The following is an 18,720-nucleotide window of genomic DNA, read 5'->3' as shown; positions in this document are numbered from 1 at the left end:
CTTGTTGATTCTTCCATATCTAGAGTTACACTATGACAGTTCTTGATCTTATATACAACTATATATTTGGTAAATCATTTCAGGTTATCTAGTCATCATTTTATCAGAGGCTCAGTCACACATTTGGTAATGCAAAAAACAAGAAATAGGCAGAATACAAGTAATATAGTTAGTTGCATTAGTAAAGTCATAAGTAAGAATTTAAGCCAAGAACTGCCATTACCTGTGAACCAGTATATCCCCAGGTCATCTGACTTAGTCTGTTCCATATCAATCCTTATCTTTAAGGGAAATGATATTTTGGCATTGTTCCTAAAGCACCCAGCCCAATTTCCTAGTGTTATTAGGCTGATTATCCTTATAATGGTTTAATTGTTCCCATCATAAGGGGGACCCTTAAACTTAAACAATCATAGCCTGGTGTTAGCCATATAAATCCATCTCATAACAGAGGGAGAGTATATTCTTTGACAGGAATTTTGCTCATTGCTCTGATTGAGCTTGAGTAACTTTAAAAGAAAAGTCATATTTGTCACCGTGGTCAGAGCAAGTATGATTTATTGGCCAACTGAGGGAGTCCCATCTAGTAATAACATAGTGGCCCAAATAGAGCTATAACTTCTTTCTTCTAGAATAAATTTCCTAAGGGCCATCCAATTAGGGCCTTGGAGAAGTCCACTAAGGTAACCCAGAAATACTGGATATAGGTAACTAACCATAAACCCAACAATTGGGTTAATTTAAAATCTCTGCATAAGGTTGGGCTCTTGATAGAAAAAAAACATTTGATTCCTATGAAAAAGTCCAAAAAATTAAGGAAACACTATAAATAATTATATGGGTCAGGTTGGGCATCTTGGGGTAGCTGTCTACTTCTGATGTCATCTTCTCGTCATGCTATGGGTGTAATTTCTCCTCTGTTTGAACATTGTTTTAAGGTGATTTTGAGGTCAGCTATCCTCTTTATAGACCAGTCTGGTGCAGAGGCCTTTTCTAACTGGGAAATATGAATCTAAGAGCCAATTCCATTCAGTTTTGCTGTGCATTAGCTAGTTAAAAGTACCTGATAAGGGTCCTTCCATCTTGGTTGGAGATAGTTCCTTAAATGATGTCTTTTCCAGTAAGTTTAATCTCTTTGTTGCACGTCATGGGGCATCTGATCTTCATCTAAAGATAGATTACTGTGATAAGCTTCAGAAACAAGCTTAGAATGTCTTTTTAATAATTCAATTAAAGTTTACAATAATGTAACATAGTGATGAGGAGCCATCCAGGAAGTGAGTTTTAAACAGTTAAACAACACTAGAATTTAATATCCACAAAGGTATATTGCTGAAATATAATTTTTTTCTCTCTAAAATTACCCTCATTTCCACTAAGTGTAGCCAAATTAAGACTAATTTGTTTGCAAAATATGTCTGGTTTCAATAAACTTGGCTTGGTTATTTACATACATATAATTGATCATACAAGGTCTTTTGAAATTGGCTTTGCTGGAACTTTTTATAAGGAATCTCAGATTGAATTTTTAGAAGAGTTCTCAAGGCCAGGAAAGACACACCAAGGGCTTGCCATCAGATTCCACACGCAATATCTATAGATTTGGGTGAATTCCTCTCTTCTTGAGATTCCCCAAATATCTTGAGATTCCTGTACCTGTCAGGATATGGCCTTCTTTATTCACCTGATAAGCCTGCTGGGAACCTAAGAGTTTCCAATCTCTGGAGGGATCAGGTAGAGAGAAAAGATAAATGTTTCAATTCTGCTTACAAATGTATAATTTACCAAATTTCTTTAAGTCATAATTAGCTTGAGGGGAAGTATTTCCTTATATCTGGAAAACAGATTAAAAGCCAGCAATATTTCTCAATGTTTATAAATGAGATTAGTCTCCAGGGGCAATCTTTTTCAGACTTTGGAATCTTTTTTTTTGGCAATCTTTTTCAGATTTTGTAATCAATGTTGAACTTATTTGATTAAAATAATTTGGAAATTGCTTTTTCTATGCTCTGAAACAGTTTAAAGAGCATTATAATTATCTGTTCATTAAGGATTTGGTAGCTTTACTCCTGAAAGTGTCTGGGCTTGATGATTTGGTGGGAAAGGGATGGTGATGGGTTTTGAGCACAGCAGTCAGGGCCCTTGGCCATAATATGCTCTTTAGATTAGGGAACCTGAGAGGCACATATTCATGTAAAACACTGGGGAAGTAAACAATAGAATGTTAAAAGCTTTTTTCCTCAAATGGTTAGATTCTTGTTTCTTTATACTTTTCTTATTAATTTCTAGTTTAAATGCAGTGTACTTAGTTGCTTTTCCTGCTTTTTGGAATAATTTGAGAGTTTCTTTGTAGTCAAATGTGTGCTTAGTTGTAAATCTTCAGTGGGCACTGGGAAAGAATGAGTATTTTCTGTTTGCAAGTTCAATTGTTTGGTATGTAAATCTATAAATAAACTATATTTTTCCTATCTTCTTATATACTTACTTATATTTTACTTATTTGACCAGGAAGTCAAGAGAAGTCATTAAAGATCTCTAATATATTGTCTCTGTTAGTTTATCCTTGTAATTCTACAACTGTTCAATATATAAGATAAAGTTTCAAAACTAAAAAAAAATAAAAGCCAGCAATATTTCAGACAGAAATGATACCAATTATGAACATATTCACCAGTTCACTCAGTCTTGATATGTTGTTAACAGTTTTATGAAGACATCAGGGTATCCGTTAGAATTCTTTAATTTTTTTTAACATCTTTATTGGAGTTTACTTGCTTTACAATGTTGTGTTAGTTTCTGCTGTATAACAAAGTGAATCAGCTATACGTATACATATATCCCCATATCCCCTCCCTCTTGAGCCTCCCTCCCACCCTCCCTATCCCACCCCTCTGGGTGGTCACAAAGCACCGAGCTGATCTCCCTGTGCTATGCAGCTGCTTCCAACTAGCTATCTATTTTACATTTGGTAGTGTATATATATCCATGCTACTCTCTCACTTCGTACCAGCTTCCCCTTCCCCCCACCCCCATCCTCAAGTCCATTCTCTATGTCTGCATCATTTTATTTTTTTTAGCAAAATTATATTTTACTGCTATCAGAATGTACAATACTCGCATCTCAGGGCACATTCTACAAATGCTAGATAAAATACTTTACATATTAATGCATTTAATCAATATTTAATACTCTAGTTTTTGTTTTCTGATAAAAATCAATCACAGGAGTCTGTGGGTATTAAACTTTGTAAGTTCTTTCATGTACAAATATTATTTTGGCCTCATGAAAGATTGATACTTTGGGTAGATCTTGAACTATGGCTACAAAATCATTGATGCTTCCAAGGTTCTGCAATGCTTCCCCAGTCTTCTAGGGACCAATATTAATGATAAGATATCTGGAACTTTTTCCTTCACAGAGACTTTAATTTTCCTCACTTGGTTCTCTTTTTTTTTTTTTAACATCTTTATTGGAATATAATTGCTTTACAATGGTGTGTTAGTTTCTGCTGTATAACAAAGTGAATCAGCTATACATATACATACATCCCCATTTCTCCTCCCTCTTGCATTTCCCTCCAACCCTCCCTATCCCACCCCTCTAGGTGGTCACAAAGCACAGAGCTGATCTCCCTGTGCTATGTGGTTGCTTCCCACTAGCTACCTATTTTACATATGGTAGTGAATATATATCCATGCCACACTTTCACTTCGTCCCAGCTTACACTTCCCCCTCCCTGTGTCCTCAAGTCCATTCTCTACATCTGCGTCTTTATTTCTGTCCTGCCCCTAGGTTCTTCAGAAATTTTTTTTAGATTCCATATATATGTTACAATACTGCTTCTGTTTTATGTTTTGGTTTTTTGGCCGGGAGGCAGGTAGGATCTTAGCTCCCCCACCAGGATCGAACCTGCACCCTCTGCATTGGAAGGCAAAGTCTTAACCACTGGACCACCAGGGAAGTCTAGATTCCATATATATGTGTTATCATGTGGTATTTAGTTTTCTCCTTCTGACTTGCTTCACTCTGTATGACAGACTCTAGGTCCATCCACCTCACTACAAATAACTCAGTTTCATATCTTCTTGTGGCTGAGTAATATTCCATTGTATATGTGCCACATCTTCTTTATCCATTCCTCTGTCAGTGGACACTTAGGTTACTTCCATGTCCTGGCTATCGTAAATAGTGCTGCAATGAACATTGTGGTACATGTCTGTTTTTGAATTATGGTTTTCTCAGGGTATACTCCCAGAAGTGGGGTTGCTGGGTCATATGGTAGTTCTATTTTTAGATTTTTAAGGAACCTCCATACTGCTCTCCATAGTGGCTGTATCAACTTACATTCCCATCAACAGTGCAAGAGTGTTCCCTTTTCTCCACACCCCCTCCAGAATTTATGGTTTGTAGATTTTTTGATGATAGCCATTCTGACGGGTGTGAGGTAATACCTCACTGTGGTTTTGATTTGCATTTCTCTAATGATTAGTGATGTTGAGTATCCTTTCATGTGTTGTTGGCAATTTGTGTATCTTCTTTGGACAAATGTCTATTTAGGTCTTCTGCCCATTTTTGGATTGGGTTGTTTGGTTTTTTTGATAATGAGCTGCATGAGGTGCTTGTATATTTTGGAGGTTAATCCTTTGTCAGTTGCTTCATTTGCAAATATTTTCACCCATTCTGAGGGTTGTCTTTTCGCCTTGTTTATGCTTTCCTTTGTTGTGTAAAAGATTTTAAGTTTCATTAGGTCCCATTTGTTTAATTTTGTTTTTATTTCCATTACTCTAGGTGGTAGATCAAAAAGAATCTTGCTGTGATTTATGTCATATGTCTTCCTCTAAGAGTTTTATAGTGTCTGGCCTTACATTTAGGTCTTTAACCATTTTGAGTTTATTTTTGTGTATGGTGTTAGGAAGTGTTCTAATTTCATTCTTTTACATGTACCTGTCCAGTTTTCCCAGCACCACATTTTTTTTCATTATTTTATTTTATTTATTTTTAAATTTATTTTTGGCTGCATTGGGTCTTCATTGCTGCACATAGGCTTTCTCCAGTTGTGGCGAGTTGGGGTTACTCTTCATTGTGGTGCACGACCTTCTCATTGCAGTGGCTTCTCTTGTTGTGGAGCATGGGCTCTAGGTAAGCAGGCTTCAGTAGTTGTGGCTTGTGGGCTCAGTAACTGCGGCTCATGGGCTCTAGAGCTCAAGCTCAGTAGTTGTGGCACATGGGCTTAGTTGCTCCACAGCATGTGGGATCCTACCAGACCAGGGCTCGAATCCATGTCCCCTGAATTGGCAGGCAGATTCTTAACCACTGCACCACCAGGGAAGTCCACAGAACCACTTATTGAAGAGGCTATCTTTTCTCCAATGTATATTCTTGCCTCTTTGTCAAACATAAGGTGACCATATGTGTGTGGGTTTATGTCTGGGCTTTCTAACCTGTTCCATTGATCTATATTTCTGTTTTTGTGCCACTACCATACTGTCTTGATTACTGTAGCTTTGTAGTATAGTCTGAAGTCAGGGAGCCTGGATCCTCCAGCTCTGTTTTTCTTTCTCAAGATGGCTTTGGCTATTCAGGTCTTTCTGTTTCCATTCAAATTGTAAAAATTTTTATTCTAGTTCTGTGAAAAATGCCCTTGGTAGTTTGATGGGGATTGCAATGAATCTGTAGATTGCTTTGGGTAGTATAGTCACAATGGTAAATAGTCACATTTCACAATGTAGATTGCTTTGGGTAAATAGTCACATTTCACAATGTTGATTCTTCCAATCCAAGAACATTGTATATTTCTCTATCTGTTTGTGTCATCTTTGATTTATTTCATCAGTGTCTTATAGTTTTCTGCCTACAGGTCTTTTACCTCATAAGGTAGGTTTATTCCTAGGTATTTTATTCTTTTTGTTGCAATGGTAAATGGGAGTGTTTCCTTAATTTCTCATTCAGATTTTTCATTGTTAGTGTATAGGAAGGCAAGAGATTTGTGTGCATTAATTTTGTATCCTGCTACTTCACCAAATTAATTGATTAGCTCTAATAGTTTTCTAGTAGCATGTTTAGGATTCTCTATGTATAGTATCATGTCATCTGCAAACAGTGACAGTTTTACTTCTTCTATTCCAATCTGGATTCCTTTTATTTCTTTTTCTTCTCTAATGGTCATGGCTAAAACTTCCTACGTTGAATAATAATGGTGAGACTGGGAACACCATGTCTTGTTCCTGATCTTGGAGGAAATGCTTTCTGTTTTTCACCATTGCGAATGATGTTGGCTGTGGGTTTGTCATATATGGCCTTTATTATGTTGAGGTAGGTTGCCGCTTGCCCACTTTCTGGAGAGTTTTATCATAAATGGGTGTTGAATTTTGTCAAAAGCTTTTTCTATCTATTGAGATTATCATATGGTTTTTAATCCTTCAATTTGTTAATATGGTGTATAACACTGATTGATTAGCATATATTGAAAAATCATGAGTTAAATCTGATTGATCATGGTGTCTGATCCTTTTAACATATTGTTGGATTCAGTTTGCTACTATTTTGTTGAGGATTTTTGCATCTATGTTCATCAGTGATATTGGCCTGTAGTTTTCTTTTTTTGTCACATCTTTGTCTGGTTTTGGTATCAGGGTGATGGTGGCCTTGTAGAATGAGTTTGGGAGTGTTCCTCCCTCTGCTATATTTTGGAAGAGTTTGAGAAGGACAGGTGTTAGCTCTTCTCTAAATGTTTGATAGAATTTGCCTGTGATGCCATCTGGTCCTGTGCTTTTTTTTGTTGGAAGATTTTTAATCACAGTTTCAATTTCAGTGCTTGTGATTGGTCTGTTCATATTTTCTATTTCTTCCTGGTTCAGTCTCAGAAGGTTGTGCTTTTCTAAGAATTTGTCCATTTCTTCCAGGTTGTCCATTTTATTGGCATATAGTTGCTTGTAGTAATCTCTCATGATGCTTTGTATTTCTGCAGTGTCAGTGGTTACTTCTCCTTTTTCATTTTTAATTCTATTGATTTGAGTCTTCTCCCTTTTTTTCTTTTGAGTCTGGCTAATGGTTTATCAATTTTGTTTATCTCGTCAAAGAACCAGCTTTTAGATTTATTGTTCTTTGCTATTATTTCCTTCATTTTTTCCATTTATTTCTGATCGGATTTTTATGATTTATTTCCTACTGCTAATTTTGTGGTTTTTGTTGTTGTTCTTCTTTCTCTAATTGCTTCGGTTGTAAGGTTAGGTTGTTTGAGATTTTTCTTGTTTCGTCAGGTAGGATTCTATTGCTATAAACTTCCCTCTTAGAACAGCTATTGCTGCATCCCATAGATTTTAGGTCATCATGTTTTCATTGCCATTTATTTCTAAGTACTTTTTGATGTCTGCTTTGATTTCTTCAATGATTTCTTGGTTATTTAGTAGTGTATTGTTTAGCCTCCATGTGTTTGTATTTTTTCAGGTTTTTTTTTGTACTTGATATCTAGTCTTATAGCCTTGTGGTCGGAAAAGATACTCGATATGATTTCAATTTTCTTAAATTTACCAAGCCTTGATTTGTGACCAAAGGTATGATCTATCCTGGAGAATGTTCCATGAGCACTTGAGGAGAAAGTGTATTCTGTTGTTTTTGGATGGAATGTCCTATAAATATCAATTAAGTCCATCTGGTCTAATGTGTCATTTAAAGCTTGTATTTCCTTATTTATTTTCATTTTGGATGATCTGTCCATTGGTGAAAGTGGGTGGTAAACTCCCCCACTATTATTGTGATACTGTCGATTTCCCCTTTTATGGCTGTTAGCATTTGCCTTATGTATTGAGGTGCTCCTATGTTGGTGCATAAATGTTTACAATTGTTATATCTACTTCTTGGATTGATCCCTTGATCATTATGTAGTGTCCTTCTTTGTCTCTTGTAATAGTCTTTATTTTAAAGTCTACTTTGTCTTATATGAGTATTGGTACTCCAGCTTTCTTTTGTTTTCCATTTGCATGGAATAGCTTTTTCCATCCCCTCACTTTCCATCTGTACGTTTCCCTATGTCTGAAGTGGGTCTCTTGTAGACAGCATATATATGGGTCTTGGTTTTGTATCCATTCAGCCAGTGTGTGTCTTTTGGTTGGAGCATTTACTCCATTTACATTTAAGGTAATTATCAATATGTATGTTCCTTTTACCATTTTCTTAATTGTTTTGGGCCTGTTTTTGTAGATCTTTTCCTTCTCTTGTGTTTCCTGCCTAGAGAAGTTCCTTTAGCATTTGTTGTAAAGTTGGTTTGGTTGTACTGAATTCTCTTAACTTTTGCTTATCTGTAAAGTTTTTAATTTCTCCATCGAATCTGAATTAGATTCTTGCTGGGTAATCTTGGTTATAGGTTTTTCCCTGTCATCACTTTAAATATGTTCTGGCACTCTCTTCTGGCTTGCAGAGTTTCTGCTGAAAGATCAGCTGTTAACCTTATGGAGATTCCCTTGTATGTTATTTGTTGTGTTTCCCTCACTGCTTTTAATATTTTTTTCATTGTATTTAATTTTTGATAGTTTGATTAATATGTGTCTTTGCATGTTTCTCCTTGGATTTATCCTGTATGGGACTCTCTGCACTTCCTGGACTTGATTGACTATTTCCTTTCCCATATTAGGGAAGTTTTTAACTATAATCTCTTCAAATATTTTCTCAGTCCCTTTCTTTTTCTCTTCTTCTTCTGGGACCCCTATAATTCGAATATTGGTGTTTTTTTTTTTTTATTAAGAGACACTGTATTGGATGTATTTTCACAGGTAGTTTTATTAACACAGGGTTACCTCAGTCAACAAGAGAACATTACACGTGATGGATGTCAGTCAGTCTGGTTCCATTTGGCTGAGGGCTCTGCTTCACAATGAGTGAAAGTGTTGAAAGGCACAGGTGCCTCAGTGATGTCACACTGCAAAGGTTAGAAATGTCCAGTTCTATTCCTAGTTTCCTTTAATTACATGTCATGGAGCTACCATTTATGACTCTATCTAAATCCTTTTAAGCTCATATAAATTAATGGGTTGTGAAACCCTTTGATTATGATCCATTGTATAAAGCATGTAATGCTTTGATTTATTATAAAATTACTTCTTTCAGATTTTTTTTTAATCAGTCACCAATTTTATGCACATCACTTTATACATGTCAATCCCAATTGCCCAATTCAGCACACCACCATCCCCACCCCACCGCAGTTTCCCCCCCTTGGTGTCCATACATTTGTTCTCTACATCTGTGTCTCAACTTCTGCCCTGCAACCCGGTTCATCTGTACCATTCTTCTAGGTTCCACATACATGCGTTAATATATGATATTTGTTTTTCTCTTTCTGACTTACTTCACTCTGTATGACAGTCTCTAGATCCATCCACGTCTCAACAAAGGACTCAATTTCATTCCTTTTTATGGCTGAGTAATATTCCATTGTATATATGTACCACAACTTCTTTATCCATTAGTCTGTTGATGGACATTTAGGTTGCTTCCATGACCTGGCTATTGTAAATAGTGCTGCAATGAACATTCGGGTGCATGTGTCTTTTTGAATTACGGTTTTCTCTGGGTATATGCCCAGTAATGGGATTGCTGGGTCATATGGTAATTCTATTTTTAGTTTTCTAAGGAACCTCCATATTGTTCTCCATAGTGGCTGTATCAATTTACATTCCCACCAACAGTGCAAGAGGGTTCCCTTTTCTCCACACCCTCTCCAGCATTTGTTGTTTGTAGATTTTCTGATGATGCCCATTCTAACTGGTGTGAGGTGATACCTCATTGTAGTTTTGATTTGCATTTCTCTAATAATTAGTGATGTTGAGCATCTTTTCATGTGCTTCATGGCCGTCTGTATGTCTTCTTTGGAGAAATGTCTATTTAGGTCTTCTGCCCATTTCTGGATTGGGGTGTTTGTTTCTTTAATATTGAGCTGAATGAGCTGTTTATATATTTTGGAGATTAATCCTTTGTCCGTTGATTCGTTTGCAAATATTTTCTCCCAATCTGAGGGTTGTCTTTTCGTCTTGTTTAAGGTTTCCTTTGCTGTGCAAAAGCTTTGAAGTTTCATTAGGTCCCATTTGTTTATTTTTGTTTTTATTTCCATTACTCTAGGAGGTGGATCAAAAAAGATCTTGCTGTGATTTATGTCAAAGAGTGTTCTTCCTATGTTTTCCTCTAAGAGTTTTATAGTGTCCAGTCTTACATTTAGGTCTCCAATCCATTTTGAGTTTATTTTTGCGTATGGTGTTAGGGAGTATTCTAATTTCATTCTTTTACATGTAGCTGTCCAGTTTTCCCAGCACCACTTATTGAAGAGACTGTTTTTTCTCCATTGTATATCTTTGCCTCCTTTGTCATAGATTAGTTGACCATAGGTGCGTGGGTTTATCTCTGGGCTTTCTATCTTGTTCCATTGATCTACGTTTCTGTTTTTGTGCCAGTACCATATTGTCTTGATTACTGTAGCTTTGTAGTATAGTCTGAAGTCAGGGAGTCTGATTCCTCCAGCGCCGTTTGTTTCCCTCAAGACTGCTTTGGCTATTCAGGGTCTTTTGTGTCTCCATACAAATTTTAAGATGATTTGTTCTAGTTCAGTAAAAAATGCCATTGGTAATTTGACAGGGATTGCATTGAATCTGTAGATTGCTTTGGGTAGTATAGTCATTTTCACAATGTTGATTCTTCCAATCCAAGAACATGGTATATCTCTCCATCTGTTGGTATCATCTTTAATTTCATTCATCAGTGTCTTATACTTTTCTGCATACAGGTCTTTTGTCTCCTTAGGTAGGTTTATTCCTAGGTATTTTCTTCTTTTTGTTGCAATGGTAAATGGGAGTGTTTCCTTAATTTCTCTTTCAGATTTTTCATCATTAGTGTATAGGAATGCAAGAGATTTCTGTGCATTAATTTTGTATCCTGCTACTTTACCAAATTCATTAATTAGCTCTAGCAGTTTTCTGGTGGCCGTTTTAGGATTCTCTATGTATAGTATCATGTCATCTGCAAACAGTGACAGTTTTACTTCTTCTTTTCCAATTTGTATTCCTTTTATTTCTTTTTCTTCTCTGATTGCCGTGGCTAGGACTTCCAGAACTATGTTGAATAATAGTGGTGAGAGTGGACATCCTTGTCTCGTTCCTGATCTTAGAGGAAATGCTTTCAGTTTTTCACCATTGAGAATGATGTTTGCTGTGGGTTTGTCATATATGGCCTTTATTATGTTGAGGTAGGTTCCCTCTATGCCCACTTTTTGGAGAGTTTTTATCATAAATGTGTGTTGAATTTTGTCAAAAGCTTTTTCTGCATCTATTGAGATGACTATATGGTTTTTATTCTTCAATTTGTTAATATGGTGTATCACATTGATTGATTTGTGTATATTGAAGAATCCTTGCATCCCTGGGATAAATCCCACTTGATCGTAGTGTATGATCCTTTTAATGTGTTGTTGGATTCTGTTTGCTAGTATTTTGTTGAGGATTTTTGCATCTATATTCATCAGTGATATTGGTCTGTAATTTTCTCTTTTTGTAGTGTCTTTGTCTGGTTTTGGTATCAGGGTGATGGTGGCCTCATAGAATGAGTTCGGGCATGTTCCTTCCTCTGCAATTTTTTGGAAGAGTTTGAGAAGGATAGGTGTTAGCTCTTCTCTAAATGTTTGATAGAATTCACCTGTCAAGCCATCTGGTCCTGGCCTTTTGTTTGTTGGAAGATTTTTTAATCACAGTTTCAATTTCATTACTTGTGATTGGTCTGTTCATATTTTCTATTTCTTCCTGGTTCAGTCTTGGAAGGTTATACCTTTCTAAGAATTTGTCCATTTCTTCCAGGTTGTCCATTTTATTGGCATAGAGTTGCTTGTAGTAGTCTCTTAGGATGCTTTGTATTTCTGCAGTGTCTGTTGTAACTTCTCCTTTCTCATTTCTGATTTTATTGATTTGAGTCCTCTCCCTCTTTTTCTTGATGAGCCTGACTAATGGCTTATCAATTTTGTTTATCTTCTCAAAGAACCAACCTTTAGTTTTATTGATCTTTGCTATTGTTTTCTTTGTTTCTATTTCATTTATTTCCACTCTGATCTTTATGATTTCTTTCCTTCTGCTAACTTTGGGTTTTGTTTGTTCTCCTTTCTCTAGTTTCTTTAGGTGTAACGTTAGATTGTTTACTTGAGATTTTTCTTGTTTCTTTAGGTAGGCTTGTATAGCTATAAACTTCCCTCGTAGAACTGCTTTTGCTGCATCCCATAGGTTTTGGGTCATCGTGTTTTCATTGTCATTTGTCTCTAGGTATTTTTTGATTTCCCCTTTGATTTCTTTAGTGATCTCTTGGTTATTTAGTAACGTATTGTTTAGTCTCCATGTGTTTGTGTTTTTTACGTTTTTTTCCTTGTAATTCATTTCTAATCTCATAGTGTTGTGGTCAGAAAAGATGCTTGATATGATTTCAATTTTCTTAAATTTACTGAGTCTTGATTTGTGACCCAAGATGTGATCTATCCTGAAGAATATTCCGTGCGCACTTGAGAAGAATGTGTAATCTGCTGTTTTTGGATGGAATGTCCTATAATTATCAATTAAATCTATCTGGTCTATTGTGTCATTTAAAGCTTCTGTTTCCTTATTTATTTTCATTTTGGATGATCTGTCCATTGGTGTAAGTGAGGTGTTAAAGTCCCCCACTATTACTGTGTTACTGTCAATTTCCTCTTTTATAGCAGTTAGCAGTTGCCTTATGTATTGAGGTGCTCCTATGTTGGTGCATATATATGTATAATTGTTATATCTTCTTCTTGGATTGATCCCTTGATCATTATGTAGTGTCCTTCCTTGTCTCTTGTAACATTCTTTATTTTAAAGTCTATTTTATCTGATATGAGTATAGCTACTCCAGCTTTCTTTTGATTTCCATTTGCATGGAATAGGTTTTTCCATCCCCTCACTTTCCATCTGTACGTTTCCCTATGTCTGAAGTGGGTCTCTTGTAGACAGCATATATATGGGTCTTGGTTTTGTATCCATTCAGCCAGTGTGTGTCTTTTGGTTGGAGCATTTACTCCATTTACATTTAAGGTAATTATCAATATGTATGTTCCTTTTACCATTTTCTTAATTGTTTTGGGCCTGTTTTTGTAGATCTTTTCCTCTTCTGTGTTTCCTGCCTAGAGAAGTTCCTTTAGCATTTGTTGTAAAGTTGGTTTGGTTATACTGAATTCTCTTAAGTTTTGCTTATCTGTAAAGTTTTTAATTTCTCCATCAAATCTGAATTAGATTCTTGCTGGGTAATCTTGGTTGTAGGTTTTTCCCTTTCATCACTTTAAATATGTTCTGGCACTCTCTTCTGGCTTGCAGAGTTTCTGCTGAAAGATCAGCTGTTAACCTTATGGGGATTCCCTTGTATGTTATTTGTTGTTTTTCCCTCGCTGCTTTTAATATTTTTTTCATTGTATTTAATTTTTGATAGTTTGATTAATATGTGGCTTTGCATGTTTCTCCTTGGATTTATCCTGTATGGGACTCTCTGCACTTCCTGGACTTGATTGACTATTTCCTTTCCCATATTAGGGAAGTTTTTAACTATAATCTCTTCAAATATTTTCTCAGTCCCTTTCTTTTTCTCTTCTTCTTCTGGGACCTCTAAATTCGAATGTTGGTGTGTTTAATATTGTCCCAGAAGTCTCTGAGACTGTCTTCAGTTCTTTTCATTCTTTTTTCTTTATTCTGCTCTGCGTTAGTTATTTCCACTATTTTATCTTCCAGGTCACTTATCTGTTCTTCTACCTTAGTTATTCTGCTATTGATCCCTTCTAGAGAATTTTTAATTTTATTTATTATGCTGTTCATGATTGTTTCTTTCCTCTTTAGTTCTTCTAGGTGCTTGTTAAATGTTTCTTTTATTTTCTCCATTCTATTTCCAAGTTTTTGGATCATCTTTACTATCATTTCTCTGAATTCTTTTTTAGGTAGACTGCTTATTTCCTCTTCATTTGTTTGGTCTGGTGGGTTTTTACCTTGCTCCTTCATCTGCTGTGTCTTTCTCTGTCTTCTCATTTTGCATAACTTACTGTGTTTGGGGTCTTGTTTTCGCAATCTGCAGGTTCTTTGTTCCCATTGTTTTTGGTGTTTGCCCCCAGTGGTGTTCTGTAGGCTTCCTTGTGGAGGGTACTGGTGTCTGTGTTCTGGTGCATGAGGCTGGCTCTTGTCTTTCTGTTGTCCATGACCATGTCCGGTGGTGTGTTTTGAGGTGTCTGTTACCTTACTATGATTTTAGGCAGCCTCTCCTCTAATGGGTGGGGTTGTTTTCCTGTCTTGATAGTTGTTTGGCATAGGGTGTCCAGCACTGTAGCGTGCTGGTCGTTGAGTGGAACTGCATCTTAGCATTGAGATGGAGATCTCTGGGAGAGCTTTCACCATTTGATATTACATGGAGCCAGGAGGTCTCTGATGGATCAATGTCCTGAACGTGGCTCTCCCACCTCAGAGGCACAGACCTGACACCCGCCTGGAGCACCAAGACCCTTTCAGCCACATGGTTCAGAATAAAAGGGAGAAAAGAAAGAAAAAAAGAAAATAAAATAAAGTTTTTAAAATAAAGAATAAAAAACATTAAAAATTAAAAAATTAAAAGTATTAAAGAAAAGATGAAAAAAAAGAAAGAAAGAAGAGAGCAACCAAACCAAAAAAGAAATCCACCAATGATAACAAGAACTAAAAACTATACTAAAAAAGCAAAAAACAAAAAAACAGACAGACAGAACCGTAGGAAAAATGGTAAAAGCAAAGCTATACAGACAAAATCACACAAAGAAGCATACACATACACACTCACATAAAGAGAAAAGGAAATATATGTATATATATCTGTATATTAAAAAAAGGAAGAAAGCAACCAAATCAATAAAGAAATCTACCAATGATAAGAAACGCTAAATACTAAACTAAGATAAACATAAAACCGGAAACAAATTAGATACAGAAAGCAAACCCCAATTCTACAGTTGCTACCAAAGTCCACGGCCTCAATTTTGGGATGATTCATTGTCTATTCAGGTATTCCACAGATGCAGGGTACATCAAATTGATTGTGGAGATTTAGTCCAGTGCTCCTGAGGCTGCTGGGAGAAATTTCCCTTTCTCTTCTGTGTTCTCAGAGCTCCTGGGGTTCAGCTTTGGATTTCTCCCAGCCTCTGCGTGTAGATCACCTGAGGGCGTTTGTTCTTTGCTCAGACAGGATGGGGTTAAAGTAGCAGCTGATTAGGGGGCTCTGGCTCACTCAGGCCGGGGGGAGGGCGGGATACATAATGTGGGGCGAGCCTGTGCTGGCAGAGGCTGGCGTGATGTTGCGACAGCCTGAGGTGCACTGTGTTTTCTCCTGGGGAAGTTGTCCCTGGATCACGGGACCCTGGCAGTGACAGGCTACACATACTCCTGGGATGGGAGGTGTGTATAGTGACCTGTGCTTGCACACAGGCTTCTTGGTAGCTGCAGCAGCAGCCTTAGCATTTCATGCCTGCCTCTGGTTTTCACGCTGATTGCAGTGGCTCACACCCGTCTCTGGCACTTGTTTAGGTGGTGTTCTGGATCCCCTTTCCTCGTGCACTCTGAAACAATGGTCTCTTGCCTCTTAGGCAGTTCTGGACTTTTTCCCAAACTCCCTCTCGGCTAGCTGTGGCATACTAGCCCCCTTCAGGCTATGTTCACACAGCCAACCCCAGTCCTCTCCCTGGGATCTGACCTCCGAACCTGGAGCCTCACCTCCCAGTCCCCACCTGCCCCGGTCGGGTGAGCAGACAAGCCTCTCAGGCTGGTGAGTGCTGGTCAGCACTGATCCTCTGTGTGGGAATCTCTCTGCTTTGCCCTCTGCACCCCTGTTGTTGCTCTCTCCTTTGTGGCTCCAAAGCTTCTCCCCGCCACCCCCCATCTCCGCCAGTGAAGGGGCTTCCTAGTGTGTGGAAACTTTTCCTCCTTCACAGCTCCCTCCCAGAGGTGCAGGTCCCATCCCTATTCTTTTGTCTCTGGTGTTTCTTTTTTCTTTTGCCATACCCAGGTATGTGGGGAGTTTCTTGCCTTTTGGGAAGTCTGAAGTCTTATGCCAGCATTCAGTAGGTGTTCTGTAGGAGTTGTTCCACATGTCGATGTATTCCTGATGTATTTATGGGGAGGAAGGTGATCTGCATGTCTTACTCCTCTGCCATTTTGAAGGTCTCCCCCCTGCCAGTTTTTAAGGAGCTTTCCTGGAAGCTCCCATCCAAGACCTTCCACTGTCCTCTTATTTGACAAATCTTAGCAAAGGAAGCTAGACACATTCATACTCAAAAAGAAGGGAACATGGGTTTTTGGTAGGTAACTTGTCTCTATACCACAACTGTTAAGAGTGAGAAACAAGCCTTTTACAGTAGTCCGTAGCTCTGCCTCCTCAGCCCATCTTCCTTCTGGGAACCCTGGGAAGGGAGCTTCTATCACTTGTTTGGAAGAATGCAGTGAGGTTTAAGAAGGGAGAGGTAAATCACAAGTGCCTATAGGAGCTTGGTTGGTAAGTTACATGGCTAACTACTAGAGCTGCTCTGTATTAAATGTCTCATATGACACACCAAACACACAGGATTGCTGGCCAATCCAGCGCAGTTCCATGTGCCTGTTGGACCAGAAACTTAATGTCACACTGCCTCTACATAGATCACTCAGGGAGCTGTTAACTAGGGAGCAAACCTTCCCCCTTCCCTGAAAACATGTACCACCATTACATCAGCTTGCCATGGGGCTAGCCCCCTTATTAACCCCTAAAAGAACCCCTCTCAGCAGCACTTGACAAAGTTGACTATTCTTTCATCATTGAAACTCTGTCTTCCTTGATTTCCAGGACACCACACTCTTCTGGTTTCATTCCTACCTCACTGACTGCTCCTTCTCAGACTCCTCTGCTCTTTACTCCTGATTTCCCCATGCTCTAAATTTTGGAAGGCTCAGTCCTTGGACCTCTTCTCTTCTCCATTTGTATTCCCTTCTTTGGTGAATTCCTCATCTAGGCTCATGGATTTAAATAACATTTGTACATTAATAACTCCAAATTTATATCTCCAGCCTGGCCTCCCTGGACACATCTAACTGCCTATTCAACGTTTCCTCTTGGATATCTAATAGGCATTTCAAACTTAATATGTCCCAAATTGATCTCTTAATATAAAACCCCATATCTGCTTCTCTTGCACTCTTCTCCACCTCAGTTAATAGTAACTCCCAACTACTTTCTTCTAGATGCTCAGACCAAAATCTTTGATGACTCATTTTCTCTCACATCCCACATCCAATTTGTCAGGAAATCCTGTTAGCTCTACCTTCAAAATTCATGTAGAATCGATTACTTCTCCCTATTTCCCATGTTACCACGCTAGTCTAAACCACCATCGTCTCTCACTATAACTACATTATTCTTCTTGCTGTTCTCTCTGTTTCCTCCCTTAACCCCCTACAGTCAATTCTCTACACGGCAGCCAGTGTGAGCTTGTTAAAACTTAAGTCAAATCATGTCACATGTCACTCCTCTGCTCAACATTCTTCATTTGTCTCCATCTCACTTAGAGTAAAAGCCTAATTCTCACAATAATCTATTAGACCGTACATGATCAGGCCCCCATTACCCCCATGACCTCATTTCCCACCACAGGCTCCCACTGCTTTCTCCACTCCAGTTACACTGCCCTTTCCTCTCCTATTCAGAACCACCAGGCATACTCCAGTCTTAGGCCTTGCTTGATGTTCCTTTTACCTGAAACACTCTGACTTCAGATGTCTGCATTGCTTTCTCACTCCAATCAGGTCTGGTTCACATGTCTTCTTAGTGAGATTGTCACTGGCTATCCTTTAAAAAGTGCATACTTGCTACTCCCATCCTCCTCTTTGCTTTTTTTCCCAAACAGCAGTTTTAACCATCTGACATACCATAAATTTTATTTATTTATTTATACTTGTTATCTGTCTCTTCCTGCTAGAATATAAGTTCCATGAAAGCAAGGATTTTTGACTGTTTCATTGACCAAAATATCCCCAATGCCAGGAACAGGAAGTACCTAGCACATAGAAGGTACCAAATAAATATTCTTTGAATAAATAAGTGATAAGAATTCCTCTCCCCCACTGCCTCCTTATATTGCTTTCCCTCTCCCCAAGAATATAATACAGACCTAAACTTCCTGAAAAGACAAAGCAGCAGGCTCACAGAAGAATCACACCCCAAAAGGAAAGAGTGATGGAAAATAAGCAAGTGGTCTTATGCCTACCTGTATTTCATTTGTCTGGCTGCCAAGGTTTCATGAGGCTCTTTCAATGTATGCTCTGGGCTTTGGGGACTAGGATATTTTCATTGCTCCTATCAAAACTTTCCCCCATCCTAGGCCCCCTTTTCCTCCTGTCCATCCTGGATATTAGACCCCAAACACCTTGCTTTGTGACAGGCTCAGATTCCTCACAGGAGCAAAGTGACAGGCACACCTGGCTATTGGTAGAGACTAAAGTTTGTGTGGGGCTATTCAGTGTATAAGTGTGGGTGTGTATGTGTATGTGTGTGTGTGTGTGTGTGTGTATTTGTATGTGTCTGACTACATATAGTCTGCATCATATCTGTACCCACTATGTATGAGTGTCAATTCATGTGGTCTACAATAGATCTGTTGAGGTCTTTCACCATCCTTAGAGATCCTTACTACAATCTTTTCAACCCTA

Source organism: Eubalaena glacialis, chromosome X (genome assembly GCF_028564815.1).
Source record: "Eubalaena glacialis isolate mEubGla1 chromosome X, mEubGla1.1.hap2.+ XY, whole genome shotgun sequence".
Lineage (NCBI taxonomy): Eukaryota > Metazoa > Chordata > Mammalia > Artiodactyla > Balaenidae > Eubalaena > Eubalaena glacialis.
This window is presented reverse-complemented; position numbering follows the sequence as displayed.